The sequence below is a fragment of the Sinohyriopsis cumingii genome, unplaced genomic scaffold (genome assembly GCF_028554795.1).
Source record: "Sinohyriopsis cumingii isolate HCF-2022 unplaced genomic scaffold, ASM2855479v2 utg001603l, whole genome shotgun sequence".
Lineage (NCBI taxonomy): Eukaryota > Metazoa > Mollusca > Bivalvia > Unionida > Unionidae > Sinohyriopsis > Sinohyriopsis cumingii.
In genome coordinates, this window is record NW_028316025.1 from 667,501 (window position 1) to 689,151 (window position 21,651).

Genomic DNA, 21,651 nt, shown 5'->3' on the forward strand with positions numbered 1-21,651 from the left:
TCCTAGAAACTGTCCTCCTTGTTCACTTCGATGTTTTACTATTAGCATACCTTCTTTCTGATAGTACTCCCATTCCGATTTTAAAAATGAAAAGGATAACAGTTATAAACGATGTATAAAACAGTACTTTCAGTCACTGATTTATAATTTCTAACCCGTTTGTCGCCAAGTGGTCTTTATGCTTTCTTATTTGCGCTTGAAGGCAAACAGAAGTGCCCGATGTAAACCAAGCAGTTTGACTGTTCGATGCCTATTTTTGGTTTATGGTTTCTAGAAGAATCTATTTCTGCAAAACAAATTGTGACGTGTGCGTTCAATACTTGCACTGTCCAGGTATAATATTCGTAAGAAAAACTGAACAAATAAAGGGAAGGAATATACACTGGTTCAAAGAAATCAAAATTCATAATTTACGGATTTGTGTTGCCTTTCGAAGACACTGAACTGCACAACATATGTTGCTTGGAAACAGATTGGCCTAACTAAATATGACGATCCTGTTAGATTAAAAACGCTAATACTGATACAATGTTTGGGACCCTCTGGCGACAGTCAGGTTAGAAATGTTAAATCAATGAATGAAAGCTTTTTGAAATTGCTATCATTGATACGTCTGTCGAATGAAAAGATATCAAACAAACGGGATTGAAACAAAATATGAGTTACTCATGTGTGTGGCTAGTTTAAGTACTCTTGGTCAATGTGTATTTACTTCTCCGATCCTTAAAATATTGAATTTCCGCGAGGCTGCATTGTTGTTGCTCCTATCTTACCGTAATATTCTAAAGCACCTAACATGCGTATGTTGTCCGTACTGTCAGGCAACTATTGTTGCTGGTATAAGTTTTATGTACTGATTCATTTTGTATAATATCCGTGAAATCTTAATACATGGTCAGGTGACGCTTCGAGTTTATCGTAGCTCACTTCTCATGTCGCCGTTTTCTACAAACAATAAACAGCTTGTTTTAAACAATCTCTCAGCTTTCCCTAAGGACCATCAACTATTGTCGCTACTCGCCAGTCCCAAAACTTACAATGGCATGTAAAGTCTTTCTTTTTCCGAGAATAGCGCTCTATTTCCAAGACAAAAATCACATAATTTTTCCTCTCTTGGGTATACGTGTTTCCCTATGTTGGTGTTTATTAGACACTCCAAGAAACATTTGTTCACCTATACAATTTCAGTAACTTGGCGCTGTCCTCATTGTGGTTTGTTTATCATTGCCCTTGTCTCGTGAAATATTTTCAATAAGTTATCGTTAATTACATTTCTCAATATTTCATCCAGAACATTATGTTCAACATCGTTCTCTATCGTCTAACGTTTTTTCTTACATCATTGGCGTTTTATAAGTTACAAGTGCCACAAGGTAATTGGTCATCTTCAACACTGAATAACTCATTAGTCATGATTGCAGTACCACAAGGTAATTTATCGGTATTATTTTCGAACAAAATATCATGCACATATTGATTGTCATTGGTACAGAAACTTCAGGTGATAATGAAATTACAAGACGTCATACATTTATACAATTATATTCTGTTCTGATGAGACTTTGAGTTTGCAACAATATTAAATAATAAAACTATATCCAGTAATCATGTACACTTTCAAAATCATTTATATGCACCCATTATATCTCTCTCATATATATATATATATGTATATATATATATATATATATATATATATATATATATATATATATACAATCAATCTGTATGCATGAATAAATCGAAGGAGGTATGCCCACAGCAGATAATTTCATTAGAACAGAGTACAATATACAAAGTGTATTATGTTCCACCATTTGTGAATGAAGCCAGTCTACAATTAATCCACATTAACATTTCTGATGGCAACAGTAGTGTCCAGTCTTCAATTGATTTGGACCTAATTAATACAATGCTGATCTTTCATATTTTTCAGATTTAATTTGGAGCACGTACAATATTTCCCGAAGTCAACACGATTTAAAAATTAATCCCCTATGTGTTCGTTTAACAAATGTGCTGAAAATTCCTAAATGTGTTGCTGGTGTGTTTTAGTTAACATACTTTCTAGATTCACGGGTGCATTTCAATTTGATGATTACATTATACATCAGACTCTCTACCATAAAAAAGTTTAAATGCCTTCGTACAAATAAAATTTGAGTGTTACCGCGATATAAAAGAAAACTTTGCATAAACTGGACTCTTGATGGCCTTTGCTTATCGATCGTGATTTAAACTGGAAAATAAATGCAACTTAATAAAGAAAAAATAACACGTTTGGTTTGTGATCACTGACAAAAACCTCAGCTTACATCTTGCTTGCAGTTTCCGCTTAGACAGATAATAATAATAATAATAATAATCACGCTCCGGAAAGTGGGCAAAGTTGTGATTCACATTTATTCGAATGATTAAAAAGAGCTATTACATACAGGCATACACATATCGTATCAACTACATGGATAAACAAGACGCAGTACGTACGGGCATAATCAGAAGAGACAATCAAGAGTACTGGAGTTCTTTTACCACTCTGTGTGATTGAGTATTACCTGGTTTGCTAATAAAACATAACTGATATTTAGGGCACTATTCTAAACGCATCAATACTATTTAAGAGGTCGTTGCTGTACATACAATAGATACAAGAAGAGCATATATGAGATGTGTCGGGCAAACTGTAAAGTGGGAAACTCAATATTCAGCTTATAACAAATAGAAGAAACGTAAATCAGTTGTATAGTGTACTATTCTGAAAGCGTCAAAAACAGTTTGATGGTCAGCGTTGTAAAAGCAACATATTAAAAAATTACATAACTTAGATGTATTGGGCATTATTCTGATTGCATCATGAACAAGTTTGTGGACAGTGTTCCACATGCAACATATTTAATAAAACTACATAACTGAGATGTACTTTGGCACTATTCCGATTGCGAGATGGACATTTGCGTGATTAGTGGTCTACATGCAAGAAATTACAATACGTTACCTTGAGTGGTTGCATCTGTTGTCGATTTCGTTGTAATTGTAGTTGAACTCGTCGTTGGGGTGGTGCTAGTTGCATCGGTTGTCGACTGCGTTGTAATTGTAGATGAACTCGTCGTTGGAGTGGTGCTAGTTGCATCTGTTGTCGACTGCTTTGTAATTGTAGATGAACTTGCCGTTGGGGTGGTGCTGGTTGCATCTGTTGTCGACTGCGTTGCAATTGTAGTTGAACTCGTCGTTGGAGTGGTGCTAGTTGCATCTGTTGTCGACGGCGTTGTAATTGTAGATGAACTCGTCGTTTGAGTGGTGCTAGTTGTAATTGTAGTTGAACTCGTTGTTGGAGTGGTGCTAGTTGCATCTGTTGTGGACGGCGTTGTAATTGTAGTTAAACTCGTTGTTGGAGTAGTGCTAGTAGTTGCACTTGTGGTCGGTGTAGAGGTCATGGTCGTTGAAATGGTGGTCGACAGCGTGGTCCCCGCTGTTAAGTTATAATAAATATGAACTCATTGATCGAAGTTAAAACAATATTTATTGATCTGACATGACCTAAAACACGTCAAAATTTATATATATATTGATAACGGCAACAACATCGATAATTCTGATGATAATTGTAATAAATATTGTAGCCATAAATCATCATCATCATCATCATCGTAGAAAAGAAACTTTGATGGACATGTGTAATATGCTATTTTCTAAACATGAATTGAGTTTGTGTTCCTTACATTTTTAATGTTTCAATAGCTCTGTTTGCAGTTATTATTATTATTATTATTATTATTATTATTATTATTATTATTATTTAGTTCCTCTAGTAGTAAGAGTAGCTGTAGCAGTGTAACAATGCAATTGGCTATTCTGATTCCGTCGGCTAGAATGCTATTCGATTACCGTTCGAGACATACTGTCATGAAGCTATTTTATATAACACAAGAACCAGTCATTTAACAGACCAGTGGTCGATTGCTTCAAGTGTAATTGGTTACGTCACAATAGCTTTTAAACTGTTATTCATCCGGCTAGATTTTCATGTGAATTCCAATCGATTAATGACATCGAGAATGCAGTCGATATAGCCAATAAACCAATCTATAAACATACGTTAGAGAACGTGCTTCAAGTGTATTTAGTTAAATTAAAATTGATTTTGTAGAGTTTCATTGCGTTCATAATTTCAGTTAGTCTTGTCTAGGCACAGTTATTTTTTACTTGGGAGCAATGAAAATTACGAGCTTTTCTTGTAAACACGTATTGACTAGAAGAGGCATTACGTGCAAAAAAGAAATAAGAGCTATTTCTTTCAAGCATATTAAAGAAGTATTATATAATCAATAATCATGAAGTATGTTTTAAATGAAGAAGTATAACGTACATGTATAATCAAGAGTCATTGCTTATTGGCATAATCAAAAATATTTAAGAACTAGTATGATCAAGGGGAATTACGTACTTACATAACCAAGAGGAATTATGTATTTGCTTAATGAAAAAGTATAACCTACAAGCATAATCTAGAGTCAGAAACAAGAGGCATCATGAAGGAGTGTTGCGTATCATCATACAGGGGAGGCATAATCAAGAGTCATTACATACAATCAAATACCAGAAATATAACTAAACATTATTACGTATAACCATATATAAGAGACTAGATCAATATATATATATATATATATATATATATATATATATATATATATATATATATATATATATATATATATATTACGCACAGGTATGGACAAGGGGCATTTCGTGATGGGATAATCAAGAGCAAGTTTCTACTGTCATACTCAAGATGCATTATTTACAAATATAATCCAAAGACACTATGGAGAGGTTAATTCAAGTGCTATAAAATACAGGCATAATAAAATAGAAGTTTGTAGATGCATTATAAAGAGGAATTAGTCACCGGCATAATCAGTAATTCCATCTACTGGCAGAATCAAGATGAATTACGTACTGGCATATTCATAAGCCATAAACTATAGGCATACTCAATATACATCATGTATATGCATAATCAAGGAACCTTACGTACAAGCATAAGCAAGAAGTAATAAGAAATGGCATAATATAGATGTGTTACACAGAAGCATGATCAAGATGACCACAATGCCGCACACTCCGAAACACCTGAGCAACAGCGGCCAAAGGTTCTTAATCCATAATTAATTTCACATCTTTGTATTTATGATATTACTACTGCAGAGGTAATGTTGTGTAAGTACACAAATATTGTAAGGATCCAAATGAAAGGTGAAATTAACAATTCCCCCTTTCCATATTGCTATATTTTTATTTGGATCATGGAAGTTACGTCAAAAGCAACACATAAATGTTATATAGTGGCGAGACCAGTAAATGTATTGCCCTACTGTACGCTATACTAAATGCTCAGGTTACGAATTGAACCTCTCAACCCCTAAAATTCGGATATATATAATATTTGTTTTATCTGAACATCAAATGGACTTTATTTGTTCTATATTTCTTCAAACTTCGATGTCGATGTTAGCAGTTCATTTTATTCTGTCTTCTTCTTATTATTAGTAATACTGGTAGTAGCAGTAGCATTAGTAGTATTAGCATATGGCACATAAACTTACCCGGCACATTGTTGCCAGTGTCATTAACACCGCTCAATATTGCAGCTAATACACTTAGTAGCAAGAAAAATCCCCAAATTCCTCCTATTTGACCTGTTTAAAGATATGATTAATAAACATAAATGGCAGATACGTTATATATATATATATATATATATATATATATATATATATATATATATATATATATATATATATATATATATATATATATATAACGTGTCCTCAAGCTAACTTTCTCTACACATGCATACGTACATACGTACATACCTACCTACCTACCTACCTGCCTACCTACATACATACATATATACATACATACATACGTTGTAATTGTTGTTGTTGTTTTGGGGCTTAACGTCATTTTTCAGTACACGATAAGCAATATATGTCGGCCAGTATTAATGGTGGAGGAATAAATAGGGTAAAGCCTGAAAGAACCACCGAGCGACCAGAAGCTACTGGCAAGCTTTCTCACATACCCACATTGGTCGAATCCGAGACCTGAACCCACGCAGACAGAGTTGAGATGGTAATGATCTGTAACGGAGAACGCTTTAGACCACTCGGCCATTCGGGGTCCCACATACATACATACATACATACATACATACATATGTACACATGTCGATATGATTCTTGGACAGATGATCAATTAGACAGATTTAATGAAAATAAATAAATATAAAGTTATCATAACGTTGTTATTGGTTAGCATCATTTTAGATCCATGTTTACTGTTCCAAAGGCATCTGTAATTTGCTTTTCTATCATCATTGCATCTTTGCCATTAGCTCGTACACTTGCAATGGAATTACTTTTAAGATAAAGCATGATAAAGTGGGTTTATTTAAACGGGTTGATTCTCATTCATTACATTGGCTAGCCAAGTCTTTCGCTATTTAGGGGACTCAGAATCAGACTATTTGTTAGCCACATGTTCATGGAAAGACATTTCATTGAACATTGATGCGATCCGTTCTTATTAGTTTCTCTTAGACTACCTACACATGATTTGTATCCATGCTAATACTGACTTTGCAAGTTATAAATTGAACGGCTGCTTTTAGAAATGAATTTCTTGCGTACGGCAATTATCCGATAAATATATCGTTCGCGGAAAATGTCGACATTGAATGAAATATCATCAGCTATAATATTACTTGCAAGTCCATTATATGGATATCGTGGTGGTAATGCAAACTGAAAAATCGGAGCTGTTGGTGGCGGCAGAAAACCCCAGCTTGGGCCTCGACCTGGCATGCCACTTCGTTATTGCCTGCTCAGAATAGAAAATATTAATGAAAACAAAAATATAATTGTACATGCTATATAGTTATTCTTATTACTTCATGAATGGTTGCAGTACTTTAAACATTTATAAAAATGACTCATTTTCAATTATAATTTTCAAATTAATATTTTTAGAATATAGAAAGAGCTGAAAATAAATCAGACAAGAGATAAAATAATTGCCTGTTTCATTATTTTAATCTTTTTATTGGGCCAAGACCGACTTTTGCAATCATCATTTTCATGTTTTTCATATATTGGTATTCCTAATGCATTTAGTAAACTATATTTCTCTTCTTGGAACAGGTGAAGGTGAGGAATGTCGCGAGTTCGAAACTCGGCCGAGTCATGCCGAAGACTTTTAAAAATGGTAGTAATAGCTGCCTTGCTAGGCGCTCAGTGTTCAAAATGTAATGTTATGTCTAGTCGGCCTTGTGCCTGGATAATGTGACTGGGTGGGACATCATGATACACGATGCCTCAGCGCTAGATATCACTATAAAGTGCCACACCGGAGAGACCGTAGCAACATGACTGAACATTTACTTTTTAAAGTTTCATTAAACATCCATTTCACCCGCCACACACACGCGCACAAATTCTTTCTCTATTATATGACCCACTGTTAGTATGGGTCTTGTTGCTCTATCTAAATGGTTTTGTTTCTTTGAGAAACAATCTGTGTGGTTTTTCATGTCTAGCAGCTGCCATGTTGGAACACATGCGCATATTTATGCATGCACTTTTCTTACAGTTATCATGTTTTAACCAGTTCGGCTATTCGTTTGTATCTCGAAAGTTCAAAATAGTCAACCACACGTGATGCTTTCAAGAGTAGAAGCTCTCCAAATTTATACATTTAATTTTTCATTATACTCCCACATAATGTAAACCAGGAACTCAGGAAAACTTGCCTCGTTTGAAAAAGCATTATTGTCATAAACTGTTATACCTTGTTCGAATTATGTTGTTGATAAATGTTTGTCTGGCTGTCTTTTTACTTTGTACAATGATTTATTCTTAGCCGCTGGAGTCTCCCATCAGAGTTATCAACATTCATTTTGTTTGGTGGAATTTTTACATTGTAAGCGGCATGTCAATGGTGCTGCTTATTGATTGAAAAATGGCACTCAAATTCTTGGGGGTTAGCTTTTAAAACCAACCGGATTAAATATGAGAAGAAAGAATTCATTTACATTCGCTTGGGAGACAGCAAGTAGGATGCGTTTGGGATATTGAGGGTCTTAACATTTTCTTTCAGAATGTATCGGGCTCATTTTATATTTTTGAATGATTATTTCGCGAAATATGTACCAGTCAATAATTATGACAAAGCGTACCTGGGAGGTCTAAAGGGTGAAGTATGTTTGGAATGTTATATAATCAGTAGAGGCATCTGAAGCAGAAGTTTTAACCAGTTCAAGTAACACGACCTTTGAAACCTTGTAGGTCAAAACGTTGCAAAATAAAACGTAGATATTTCACTGATGGCTTAATCGTTTTTCAATATTACCTTTCATTTTTTTAGGTTTGGTATGTTTTTCATTTTGCTGACTTTAGCGGCCCGTTTTGTCATTATTATTATTATTATTATTATTATTATTATTATATATATATATATATATATATATATATATATATATATATATATATATATATATATATATATATATATATATATATATATATAAGAAAATAAATAGCAGCTACGTGTTTTCTCGGGGACATACTAAGGCACCCACAGGCAGACGAGAGCATTTATCAAAACCGAGATAATTCAATTACATGTTTGACTGTGTTGCAACCCATCTGCAACGGCTACACCTATAATGTTCTATTCTTTACAAGTACATATACCATACCCTCCGAGCCAATTCTATAGAGTAACAATTATTCGAGTTGTATCGGGAAGAACAATGCTATTTTACTTCAGTGCTGCTGATGACGTCAGTATGTGCATGTGTGTGTGTGTGTGTGACACAATAATCAGCAAATAACGTATTCAGGACACTTTCTTTTGTTTACAATGCAAGTCGAATAAGTTCGATTCTCGGGAAAAGGCTTAGCAGCAGAGAGGGTGAACAGACCATAGAATTCCGACAAAACAAATAAAACAAACAAATAAATCATCTCGTAGAAAGGTCAAGATTTTACAAATGAACTTTCCTTGAGATGTTTATTTTTGCAATGACCGATTGTACTAATAAAACCTCAGTTCGAAATAGTAGCTGAAAAAATAAAGTACTCTACGTGTTTATTTATTTCTTGTTTATTTGTTTGACGACCAACGTTGGTAGGTACCCTCTCTGCTGCTCCTCTTCTGCTGATATTAATTAAATTATTATGTTATAATAAAATGGTACATCCAGAATCTCATACTGCAAGAACAGCTCGAGAACGATTAGAAACAATTAAAAAATTTCTTCCTGTCAGAGACTCATTTAGAAAAAAATCTGCAAGCGCAGCAAGAATCAAAAGTTGAGTTTGAAGAAGACACTAAAAAACTATTTAAACCCGTCACTGCAGCTACTGAACAAGTTACAACTGTCATCAAAGAAGATCTTCTTCCGGTATCAAAACAAACTGTGGTACAGGCTGAAAAAATAGCAAGAAGAACCAAACAAACAAAGAAGATTTTACGAGACCTTCCAACTGACATAGCTGCAGCTCAACCTCCACCTGTTGATGAGGAAATACTTGAAGGCATTGAAGAACTTCGTACTGAAGTCGCCGATGTGAGAAAAAAACTTGCATCTAAATCCAAACCGGCAGGAGAAAACGTAGAATTAATTGCAAAATTTAACGAAGGAGTTGTTGAGGAAATTAGAAAAACTGAAAGAGAGAGATTACCTGAAGCAATATTAAATAGTATATCTAATAAATCTAGTATTTTAAAACCCCGTTATGAAAAAACAAATGATGATAATTTCATTAAATGGATATATCGCGTATATTACAACAAAAAACAAGCTAGAGGTCTAGAATACGAAAGACTTAAAGAAGAAGTAAAAAGACTTTATAGAGAGAGACGGGAACAACTAGAACAAGGAGAGTCCTCCCAGTATCAGCTTCCTCCACATCTGCAACAAATAGAACAACAACAATCTTCTTCGCCACAGCAAAGGTTGATGTCGGAAATTAAAAAGGCTAAAGAGTCACTTAAATCACCCTCCTCGAAGAAAATTCCTGCACCGAAAATGACATTTACACCGACAGGTTCACCACATGGATTTCGAGAAGGTTCACCCCCGGACACCACTGAAGTACCTACTCCGGTAATGCAACCACCACCTCAAGATGAACCTAAAACAGGATCTGGTTTATGTCCTGATAATATCATCAATGACGTATCACGGTTAGAAGTTCTCATAGGAGGAAAACGAGCTGGAAATAATTCACCAGAAATAACCAATGAAGCAGCTGATATTTGTCGGCGACTATTTCAAGGTGGTATCATGGATATTGGCGTTTACCGAGAACTTATTGATGAGCTCGTTGATGACTAGTTGTTAGATAAATGGTAAATAAAATAAGATGATTGTGCATGATAATCATCGTAAACCCACACAGGTTAGAGCGGTAAACTCACGATTACCAATCTATAGTGTTATTTACGGAAATGGACTTGGTGATGTCATTCGGGGATTATTTACAAGGATAGCTCCAAAAGTAGCACCTGTTGCAAAACAATTATCGATGAAGGCTATTGATATTGTTCGTGATAAAGCTCCTGGAGCAATTGTCAATGTTGCTGGTAAGGCGTTCTCGGCGATCAAGGAAAGACTAGCACGATTATTGCGACGAAAACAACAACCACCGGTGAAACTGGCAAGTACTGAGGTGATGCCTGCAGATGTCAGTAAAATAATAAATCAGGCTGCAAATCAAAAACTAGCGGCGATATCTGAAGGAGCGGAAAAAAATATAACAGCAAATTTAATAGCAGGAAGTGGTCTTCGTCGACGATGATCATCATTTGGAAAAATGGTAACTATAATAAAAATGTTCAGGCGCGAATCAGACCCAGCATTTGATATGGAGGCACCTGTCCTTAAGTACGAGTCAGTACGTGATTATCAGTTTTATTCTTATGACGCAAGACAACCAAATCATCAGGGGAGAATCGAATTACAGGTTCATGATACAAGTAGATATTTCTTGCCCGCTGAAGCGTTTATTGAAGTAGAAGGTAGACTTGTAAAGGGGGATGATACGGCATATGGTGCCAATCTGCGTGTTGGTTTTGTCAACAACGGGATCATGGCATTATTTAGTGGCGCCACATACATGATTGATGGAAAAAATATTGAATCAATTCAGAATGATGTCGGCGTTGCTACAACAATAATTGGTCTGACGAGATATTCTGACGACTTTACAAGATCAGCTGGTCCAACAATGATGTTCGCTAAAGATATCACCGACAACGCTAACCATAATCAGTATATCAAGTTATACACGCCAAGGGCTACTGCAGTTGATAATCAGGCAGAAGCTGCCAACCCAGACCGTGAAGGTAGACCAGCTGCTGAATTTGAAATCATAAAAGATATTGCCCCGACTTACAACTTAGGGTTTGCAGCACGCCGAGCAGCGCTGTCAGGAGATAATAGAAATTTTTCGTGTGCAATTCCATTATCTCACATCTTTGGGTTTTGCAGAAATGTTAGAAAAGTCATCTTTGGAGCTAAACACACAAGTGTGCTCGTAAGAAAAGGTAATGATAATGATGCAATCTGGCGAGGTGCTGGTGTTGCTGATGCTGGTAAAGTAGATATAACAAAACTTTCACTATGGATGCCAGTAATGACTCCATCTATTACTGAGGAACAAAAATTACTATCTTTTATGGATCAAGGCGGTAAATCATTGCTATCATGGTTAACAGTAACCACAGATGCTGCTCAAATCAATATTAATGGTTTATTTACATGGCATATAGCATCACAACAGGGTGTTTCTGCACCACGACATATTTTTATTGCACTACAAAATAATGCTAGGATAAATAATCAACAACGTTCACATATGATATTTGATAACCTTGGAGTTAATGAAGTTTCCTTGCGAATAAATGGACATCAAGAACCAACAGAAAATATACAACTAAATTTTGTTCAAAATCATGTAGCGCGCGCATATCATCGTTTAATGTCATTCATGGGACGTGATCAAAATATAGATACCGGGTTGCAAATATCACAACTAGATTTTACAGGTCTATATCCGATTTATTATTTTTCACTAGAACATCTTGATTTATCCAAACAATCTGTTGTTGATATACACTTTCGAGCTCATGTTACTAACCCTCCTCCTGATATACCCGGTCCACCAATTGTTCCCGGCTTCTACAGAGCGATCGCGGTCATACTTAGCGACAAGGCCATGTTACTTGAAGGTGGCAGTGGTCGAATGAGGATCGTTGATGCACCGGTGGAAAATCTTTAATCGTGTTATTTAGAAAAATATATTTTATATAAAAATGTCGTATAGTCATGTTAATGTTACTCTGACCCCGGGTCAGGTAAAAAAGCTTCAATCAAAAACCGCCAACAAATGCGGAACTAAAATATCACTAAAACGAGATCATATTAGTGGTGGTCCAAACAAATTATCGTTGACAAATAATCAGATTAAACATTTCAATAAAGCCCTAGAATCAAAAACTGGAGTTCAATTCCATCTCTCCCCGAGCGCCATCAAAGACATGGTTAAAACGGGTGGTATATTTCCACTTCTTGCGGCCATTCCGGCATTAATAGCTGCAGCTGCTCCAGCCGTAGCAAAAGCGGCCGCGTTAGTTGCTGTTGGAACAGCCGCTGGAATGGCACTAAAGAAAGCAACAGGGCGAGGATACAAAAAAAAGGGACGCGGTCTAAGATTACCGGGATCTCGTTGGGGGAGAGGCCTAAGGCTTCCAGGATCATTTCGTTAGACGTTCCAGCATCAAATTTTGATTTACTTGATGCTGCTAAAAAATTAAAAATATCCGCCTTTAGAGGTGTTTTTATGCGAGATCAATTACCGAAACAACCAAACAAACTAGAAACAGGTATTATTAATCTTGACAAACGTTCTGGACCCGGTACTCATTGGGTATCATACGCGATTGATCCGCGTGGAATTGTTTATTTTGATTCGTACGGGTTAGCTCCACCTGTTGAATTTATCAAGTATGTCGCACCTCTCAACGCAACAACCAGAGTTTGGTATTCAACGCTACCCACACAAACAATGACAGATCCGCCAATATGCGGCCGTGAAGTAATTAATGTACTCGACGCTATATCAAAATCATCCAGGCCGCCACATAAAGTCGTGCACGATTATACAAGCAACCGATATGTTGCGCGTAAAGCATTTTAAACAACGGATCTTATTATAATGGTTGATATTTACGGAAGATCTTCTACTAGTAAGAAAATAAAATCCGACGTTGATCTGTTAAAGTATGCGACTAAAGATGACCTCGCTGATATTATGAACCTTGCTGGAGTTGATCCAGATGAGGTTGTTATTTTTCAAGATCGATATGGTAAACTAAAAACCAGCAATATCAAATGGAATGATATAGTCCGGCGAGTACTTGGTGCAGTTACGGATAATATTCCCGTGTTTACTGACGGTGGTAGAATCAGAGATTCAAGTATGTCACTTAAAACCATCAGAGATGAAATTGCAAAAAGTGTTGCTAATCGCGTGAGAAACACCGGTGACACAATGACAGGTGAACTTAGCATGAACGGGAACAAAATAGTAGCTGTAACAGCTCCAAAATCTGACAACGACGTCGCAAACAAACTATACGTCGACGACGTGGATGGAAAACTATCCACGCTGCGGGCCGAGTATGATGTTCACGTAACCGGTTTTACAAGGCTTCGAAGAAATTTTCAGAAAACCGATGATGCCATAAATAAGTTCTTTGGAACTCCTTCCGTCATTGACATGAAACTCGTTGATATCAAAAGTAACCTAGACACGATCAAACGAACACAGCTAGACATCGTAGCGGGAATTCCTGAGATTATCAATAAAACCAATTTGATTAAAATTCCATCTGAAATATCTCCCGGGCATATCACAAACATCGTATGCACGGTATCATCGGGATTTGCAACATGGTCGCAGCAAAATAATACTATCAAATATACCGCAACAGTCACTGGCGTGTACAGGTTGTCCGTGTTCAGTGCTGCAAAATTTGAAATATTTACAACGTATCTATGGCGTCATTCAACGGATAGATTTTCCGGGGTTGTATCTGTTATATTAAATATCGGAACCGAAGAAATATTTATCCTGGAAGCAGATGATAAGACATTAACCGCAACATCTTACTGGTGGTGTTTGGAATTTGTAGCTGAAACACCTCAATTGGTTACTGCATAAAAATATATATGGACGGTGCACAATACAGATACAATCAAGCACGTGAATGGCAGGCGGTGCTAAAAGATCAAGTCGATCAATATACAGTAAAAGTAAAAAAATATCGACGACGATTGGTTATCGTTGATGTGATTGTTTATTCAGTATCCGCTGTTGTTGCTGGAACCGGTGTAATATTATCAGCGTTGACAACGATGGCACCAGTAGCTGTAACTATCTGTATATCAGCAGCAACAACTATTGCAGGTGTGCTTGGTATCATCACAAAAAAAATATGTACTTGTACGAACGAAAAATTATCCGATTACACAATAAAATTACATACAGCGACGGTAGCATACTCGAAATTATCCTCGTTGTTATCAGCGAGTCTCAGTGATGGAATTATATCTGATTTCGAATTTTCAATGATAACCAAAATATACGATGAAGGTATCGGTATTAAAGATACAAGTATCAATAATGACAGAATTACTCCAGCAGATCGTGACCAACACAACTCCGCCAAAGATAACGATGATCTCGGTAAGTTCAATTAATCCTGAATTTAGTGTTAATTTTCCTACTGCAATTCCAGTAAAAGAAATAGCACTAGCACAATTACGGGTATATTACAGCTGGCCAAATATCAGATCAAAATCATTTCATGATACACCAGCAAATAATTCGCTTGTATTTGCCAGTAAAAATAAACCCAATGGAACACCTGACTGGGTTGTTGTTGGAATACCAACCGGCAGTTACCAGATTGAAGAGATCAGTGAGGAATTTGCGCGTAGAATAAAATCAATAACGGGAAAAGAATCAAAAATATCAATTAATGTTCATGAGCCGACGTTGTCCTCGACGGTTGAAATAAACTCGCCTGATTATGCAGTTGATATGTATCAATCTTCAATCAGATCAGTGCTAGGATGGCCTGAAATTCCCCCGGTGCATGAAGGATCACCAGAACCAACTCGGGATGATTTTACGTCAAAGACCAGTCTTCGTCATGATATTAAAATGAATTCAGAATGGTTAGATTACATAGAAGTAAAACCAGGATGGAGGGGGGGGACACCTGTATATGATCCTAGAGCTCTTTTGTATAATCTTAATGAACGTGTTATTGCTTTGAATATTGATTCTATATTTGCTTCAATAAACTTAGACCATGAAATACAGGTAAATAATTTACGTGATAGTTTTCAAGAGTATTTATTTGATTCAACATCTGCGCGCGATAATATTATTAGGTACATAGAAGTTTTAAATTATATAGTTAATTCTTCTGAAGTTATCTATAACAGAATTAGAGATATGGTTCTTAAGGCATCAAGCGATTATAAAAAATCCTTCGCAGCCAAGTACAAAATACCCGAAGCTGACATTGTAACGTTTAAGTTTCCTGATTATAATCCGGATAAATTAAGAAAATCTGTCAATGATGTCATTGATGAGTTTTTTCCTAAAATACTCGATGCGTGGAAAAAACTAGCACCATTAGCAGTTGTTCTTAGACATGATAATGATCCACATGGCGGTGGAAGACACGTATCCCCGCGGATCGTTAATATAACACCGACGGTCGCGGTCAATCTGGTTTGTGACGTAATCGATGGAAGCTATCAAATAGATCTCGGAAGATCAAATCAGGCTCAACAAGGATACATCCTATACACGTTCACACCACAAGTTCCCCCTGGAAATTTAATCGTGCAAGAACCAACTAATCCCGTGTATTTGCGGTGTCACAATAATATGTTAACGCGAATCAATTTTAAGCTCACAGACCACCTTAATCGCTTGATTGACATACGTGAAGAAGAGCTTGTAATAAATCTGTATGTAAAGTCGTAAGACTTCCGTCGTAAGGACTTCCGTCGTAAGGATTTCTGTCTAAGGACTTCCGTCGTAAGGATTTCTGTCTAAGGACTTTTGTCGTAGATCTTCAGAATCAAATTCGATCAACTTAAAAAAATATTTTATTATTACTGGCACAAATTTGTGTTTGGTACAAATTAATCGGCCTAGGCAACTAAAAAAGCTAGTCGATGAAAGTAAAATTAAAATTTCTATCACAAAAAAAATAATATTTATTAATTTTCCTGATTTTTACTGAAATTGTACAAATTACTTGATTTTGACTACCAACTACCCCCTCAGAAACATAAAAATGCACGAACTACTTGATTTTGACTACCAACTACCCCCTCAGAAACATAAAAATGCACGAACTACTTGATTTTGACTACCAACTACCCCGTCAGAAATAAGAAATTCTAACCTTGTCAAATTGTTCCTAACAAATTTTATTTATTATAAATTAATTTTATTTATTAATAATATTATTTTTACTGAGATTTTTATTTTTTTTTTACTAAAATACAACGAAATTGCTCAATTTTCCTGATTTTGACTACCAACTACCCCGTCAGAAATCAAGTAGTTCGTGCATTTTTCTTTGATTTTGACTACCAACTACCCCGTCAGAATCAAGTAATTTGTGCATTTTTCTTGATTTTAGTAAAAAAAAAAATTAATTCAGTAAATAAATAGATTAATTCAGAAATAAATAATTTGTAAAATTAAGAAATTTGTACAATTTTATGTTTTTGATGGGGTAAATGGTAGTCAAAATTAAGAAATTTGTACAATTTTATGTTTTTGATGGGGTAAATGGTACTCAAATTAAGAAATTTGTACAATTTTATGCTTTTGATGGGGTAAATGGTAGTCAAAATTAAGAAATTTGTACAAATTTGTTAAATTTCAGTAAAAAAAAACAAATTACTAACCCATCAAATTCAGAAATAATATTTCTGATCAAAGATCTCAGTCATCTTCAAAATTACTACTTTGGATCGTTTCACGATCTGACATTATTTTTCTTAATAGTCTTATGCGAGTACTAATCGTTTTCTTTGCCTCATACTCGTGGGATAATAACGACTTAATTCCTTCTACGGCGGTAGAAAGAGGAACGAACTCCTTCACATTATCATCTTCTACGGTAGCTAGCGATTGAAACATTGCCGATTGAATCCGTTTCATGAGCCTGTATTCAGATGATAGTGTGTGTGTCCCCATGGTTTTACGTTCTTGTAAAATCTCAAAGTCAGAAACTATTTTTTCAGGATTAAGTTCATCAGATATATTAATTCCATCTTTTTTCAATTTTTTAATAGCGACAATTACATCATTGATATTTTCATGGTTCATTATATAATATATAAATCTTTAAAATAAAAAAAATATCCCAGAACACCTATCGAGTGTATTAGCGAGTTCGTCGGGATGTTTCAGGGACAGCACAACCAAGAACTCGTAGCTTGCCACCGCAATCTACCAAGTTCATTAGGCAAATATTCCCTCTACGAGAGCCCCTAACCCGCCAAGCAACGGTCTAGAGGCCCAAGAGGGAGGACAGCACAACCCTCATTAAACTCGTAGCTTGCCACCGCAATCTACCAAGTTTATCGGATATGCACATAACATATAACTAACTAAGGACAGCACAGTCCTCATTAAACTCGTAGCTTGCCACCGCAATCTACCAAGTTTATAGGATATACATATAACTAACTAAGGACAGCACAAGGACAGCACAGTCCTCGTTAAACTCGTAGCTTGCCACCGCAATCTACCAAGCTTAGAGGATATACATATAACATATATACAATGAAATGGTTATATACAATGAATGAAGAGCCCCTATCGAGTGTATTAGCGAGCTCAGATTATGAATGAAACGGCACTAACTAAGGACAGCACAAGGACAGCACAGTCCTCATTAAACTCGTAGCTTGCCACCGCAATCTACCAAGCTTAGAGGATATACATATAACATATATACAATGAATGAAGAGCCCCTATCGAGTGTATTAGCGAGCTCAAATTATGAATGAAACGGCACTAACTAAGGACAGTACAAACATGTACGCTCAGCAAAATCACACCCACAATAATTAATCCAGTGGGTGATACGAAAATATGTATCAACCACAAGTCAATATTGTGGTTGGGAATTTGCTGAGCGGGGGGGGGGGGGGTTTGCGATTCCCCCCACTATTATAAAAATCGCAATTATGCGCACCACCGACAAATTGTCAGCCATGGGGATTCGATCCTGGACCGCGAGCGTCACAGTCCAATACCATACTGATCGAGCTATCAAACATTGTTACGAACATATGTTTCGGAAGTTAATATATAGCTAGCTATATAGCTAAGGAACCAATATTTACACTAAACAGCGGTTTCTGAATCATAACAGTTTCTGTATTTAACAGTTTCTGTATTTGTAGCGGTTTCTGAATAATAACAGTTTCTGTATTTGTAGCGGTTTCTGAATAATAACAGTTTCTGTATTTATAACAGTTTCTGAATAATAGTTTCTGTATTTGTAGCGGGTTTCCCATGTAGACTGAGAATCAATAATACTAGTTTCTGTATTTGTAGCGGGGTTCCTAAGTAGACTGAGAATCAATAATAACAGTGGCATTAATGCACAACTGCAGGTCGATTACAATGAGCAACGGTTTCTGTTTCACACACAGCTTCCTACGGATCAATAACATTATCATGTGTTGTATGATGGGAAAATATTTAAAAAACATAAATAATACTTCTACGAGTAATTAGTTACGATGTAATTAGTTACGATGTAATTAGTTAAACTGACTAATTACGATCATAAAAAACCAACCATCTACGAAGAAAACTATATATTACAAAGTAATCTCCCCTTATATAATCAAAAATTCAGTAGTGTATGGAGGACCTACTGTGACATAAATTAAAAAATTAATTCAATGTGGTGATGATAGTTAATAATGTGGTGATGATAGTTAATAATGTGGTGATGATAGTTATTGATACTTAAAGATAATTTTCTGTTTATATTTTTTCGATAAAGTAGATCTGGTTATATTATCTGCTACTTTTTGTACTGAACGCGAGTTAATATCAAAATATGTCGCAGCCCCGTTCATAGACTGAAACATAATTTCTTTACCGGTTTCTATGTTTGTAGAAATTACCGCCCTCTTTCCGATTGTCTTATATCTTCCTGTATTTCCACGTGTATTATTCTCGCTGTATGTGACAACACGAAGGTTGGATAAATTATTGTTTTGAGTGTCCCCGTCAATATGATCAATAACAAGACCGTCTTTGATCAAACCCTTGTGACACTCGTACGTAAATCTATGACATAGATAATGTTTCTTCCCAACTGTAAATCTAAGATAACCAACATTATTAATACAACCAACTGGTCTCTTCAACTTGCAGTGTCTGATGACACCATTAATATTTGATTCATAGTTTGTTATGACAGGATGTGGGACAAATATATTTTGCTCCATTATAATATTATATGTTTAAATCATTGTTTGTCTGAAATCTTGATATATAATCCTCCACGGATTTGATAGCGTTTTCACCGCTATTATTTTTTTTGTCATAATATCTTTTAAGCTCTCTGAACCGTTTCCCGCCGCACTTCCCACATAATTTTGTCTTTCCTCGCACTCCAATACCACACCGTAGACATGGTATTGGTCCTAGACTTCCTCGTCGTATGTTTTGTGAGTGCATCCAACAAAATTCCTTTCTACAGGATTTGTTGCATCGATTTACTGAGCCGATCATCAACCATCTACATTGAGACATTGTATATATATATATATAATTTTCTTTATTTAAATATTTGTTTTAATTATATGAACGAGTTTGAGAGATTATCCCAAACTAGGCCTGTTAAGTATAAATTCAACCTTGACAGATTATCTTCTGACTTGCCAGTGCGAGATCTGGTTGATCCGAAAAATAAAAGTTTGATCTCGAAAATTCAAGACGCCAAGAAAGAATTTTACACGGATGGTGCATCTCATACATGGTCAACGTTCAAGATTATACGCAACACTGTCACGGACGCCACAATGAACGACAAGCGAGCGGCAACTATCATTAACTACATCGCTGAATACGAGGGCAATCAAAAATATTTCTTCAGAGTAAAATTTATTGTATTAACAGAAACAGATAGTTGGATTATCCGTGACAAATATGATCCTGTCCTTGGTAATAATAAAACTATCATATTAAGTAAAAATTCCAAACCGGGTCTACTGACAGGTATTGATAAACCGTATTATGAACGAGCGTATCCTGTAACAGCAGTTATTTATGGAATTTATGAGATAAATAAAAAACCCAACGTTGATAAACTAGCGCCGATGAAATTTTCAAGGTTAAATTGTGTGGCTGAACGAGTAATAGAACACTTTACAAACGCGATGCGTGGAAATGGATTAACTGATTTAAGGCGTGAAAAAATAAACTCGTGGGCTGATTCAGTTAAGGACACCGGTGCTACAATAAAAGATGTTGCTGAGTTAGGAAAAATATTAAAATTTCCAATAACTGTGGCGACAATAACGGGAGAAGTACTGTACCAGTCGAAATATAAATCGAAGGGAGCTCCAATAAATATTATCTATCATAACGCGCACGCATGGACTAACGCGGTAACAATATTTCCACGTGATCGAACTGTTAGATTTTATCACACAGATATGTTTGATTTTATCAACGAAATAAGTAAAACCGATCCTGTATCGGTATGGTTATTTAAAAGTAATGAGGAGGGTGAATTTGATCAGTTTGTCAAACCGAACGGTGAAATATATCGCACAGAATCCCTCCATGACGAGATGAAAAATCTTGCGACGTTTTTACAGTGCAAGCACGCGGAAAATACTGACAAATTACTAACTAATTGTTTTATCGTTCCATCTGTTGCGGCTCATTTCGCCAGAGAACGAAATTCATGGAAACCAACACGATTTGATTTACTCGAGGACGTACGCGCAAGTTGCGTCGAATATGGACATGGCGGATTATGGAATACCAAATACAATTACAATGATGTTATTTCGGTTGATATGGTTGCATGTTATCCAGGAAGTTTTCTGGGATACGGAGATTGTTCTGTGTACTTTGAAAGATTTGGTCACCCTACAAACGAGATGACGCGAGTGGCAATTAATGGACCATTACCTGATTTTGATCTGACTGGATTCGCCTGTATTGAGTCGTTCGAGTTTAACGAAAATCTTCACAAGATTTGTTATGTTTGGTTTGGCAGACATTTTTGTGAAAAACGTTGGGCACCTATAGTTTTGTTGCGATATATGCTAGATTGTGCGATACTGACATCGTTGGTGGTCAGTGAGGCAATTATATCATATCATGCACAGACCAAAGTTTGGTTGCCCATGTCAGATTCTGAAGTTATCAGCGAGTTTAAGGATATTTCCGAAGATGATATTCCTAATAAACTCAAAACCGCAAAAGATCTCGGTAGAAA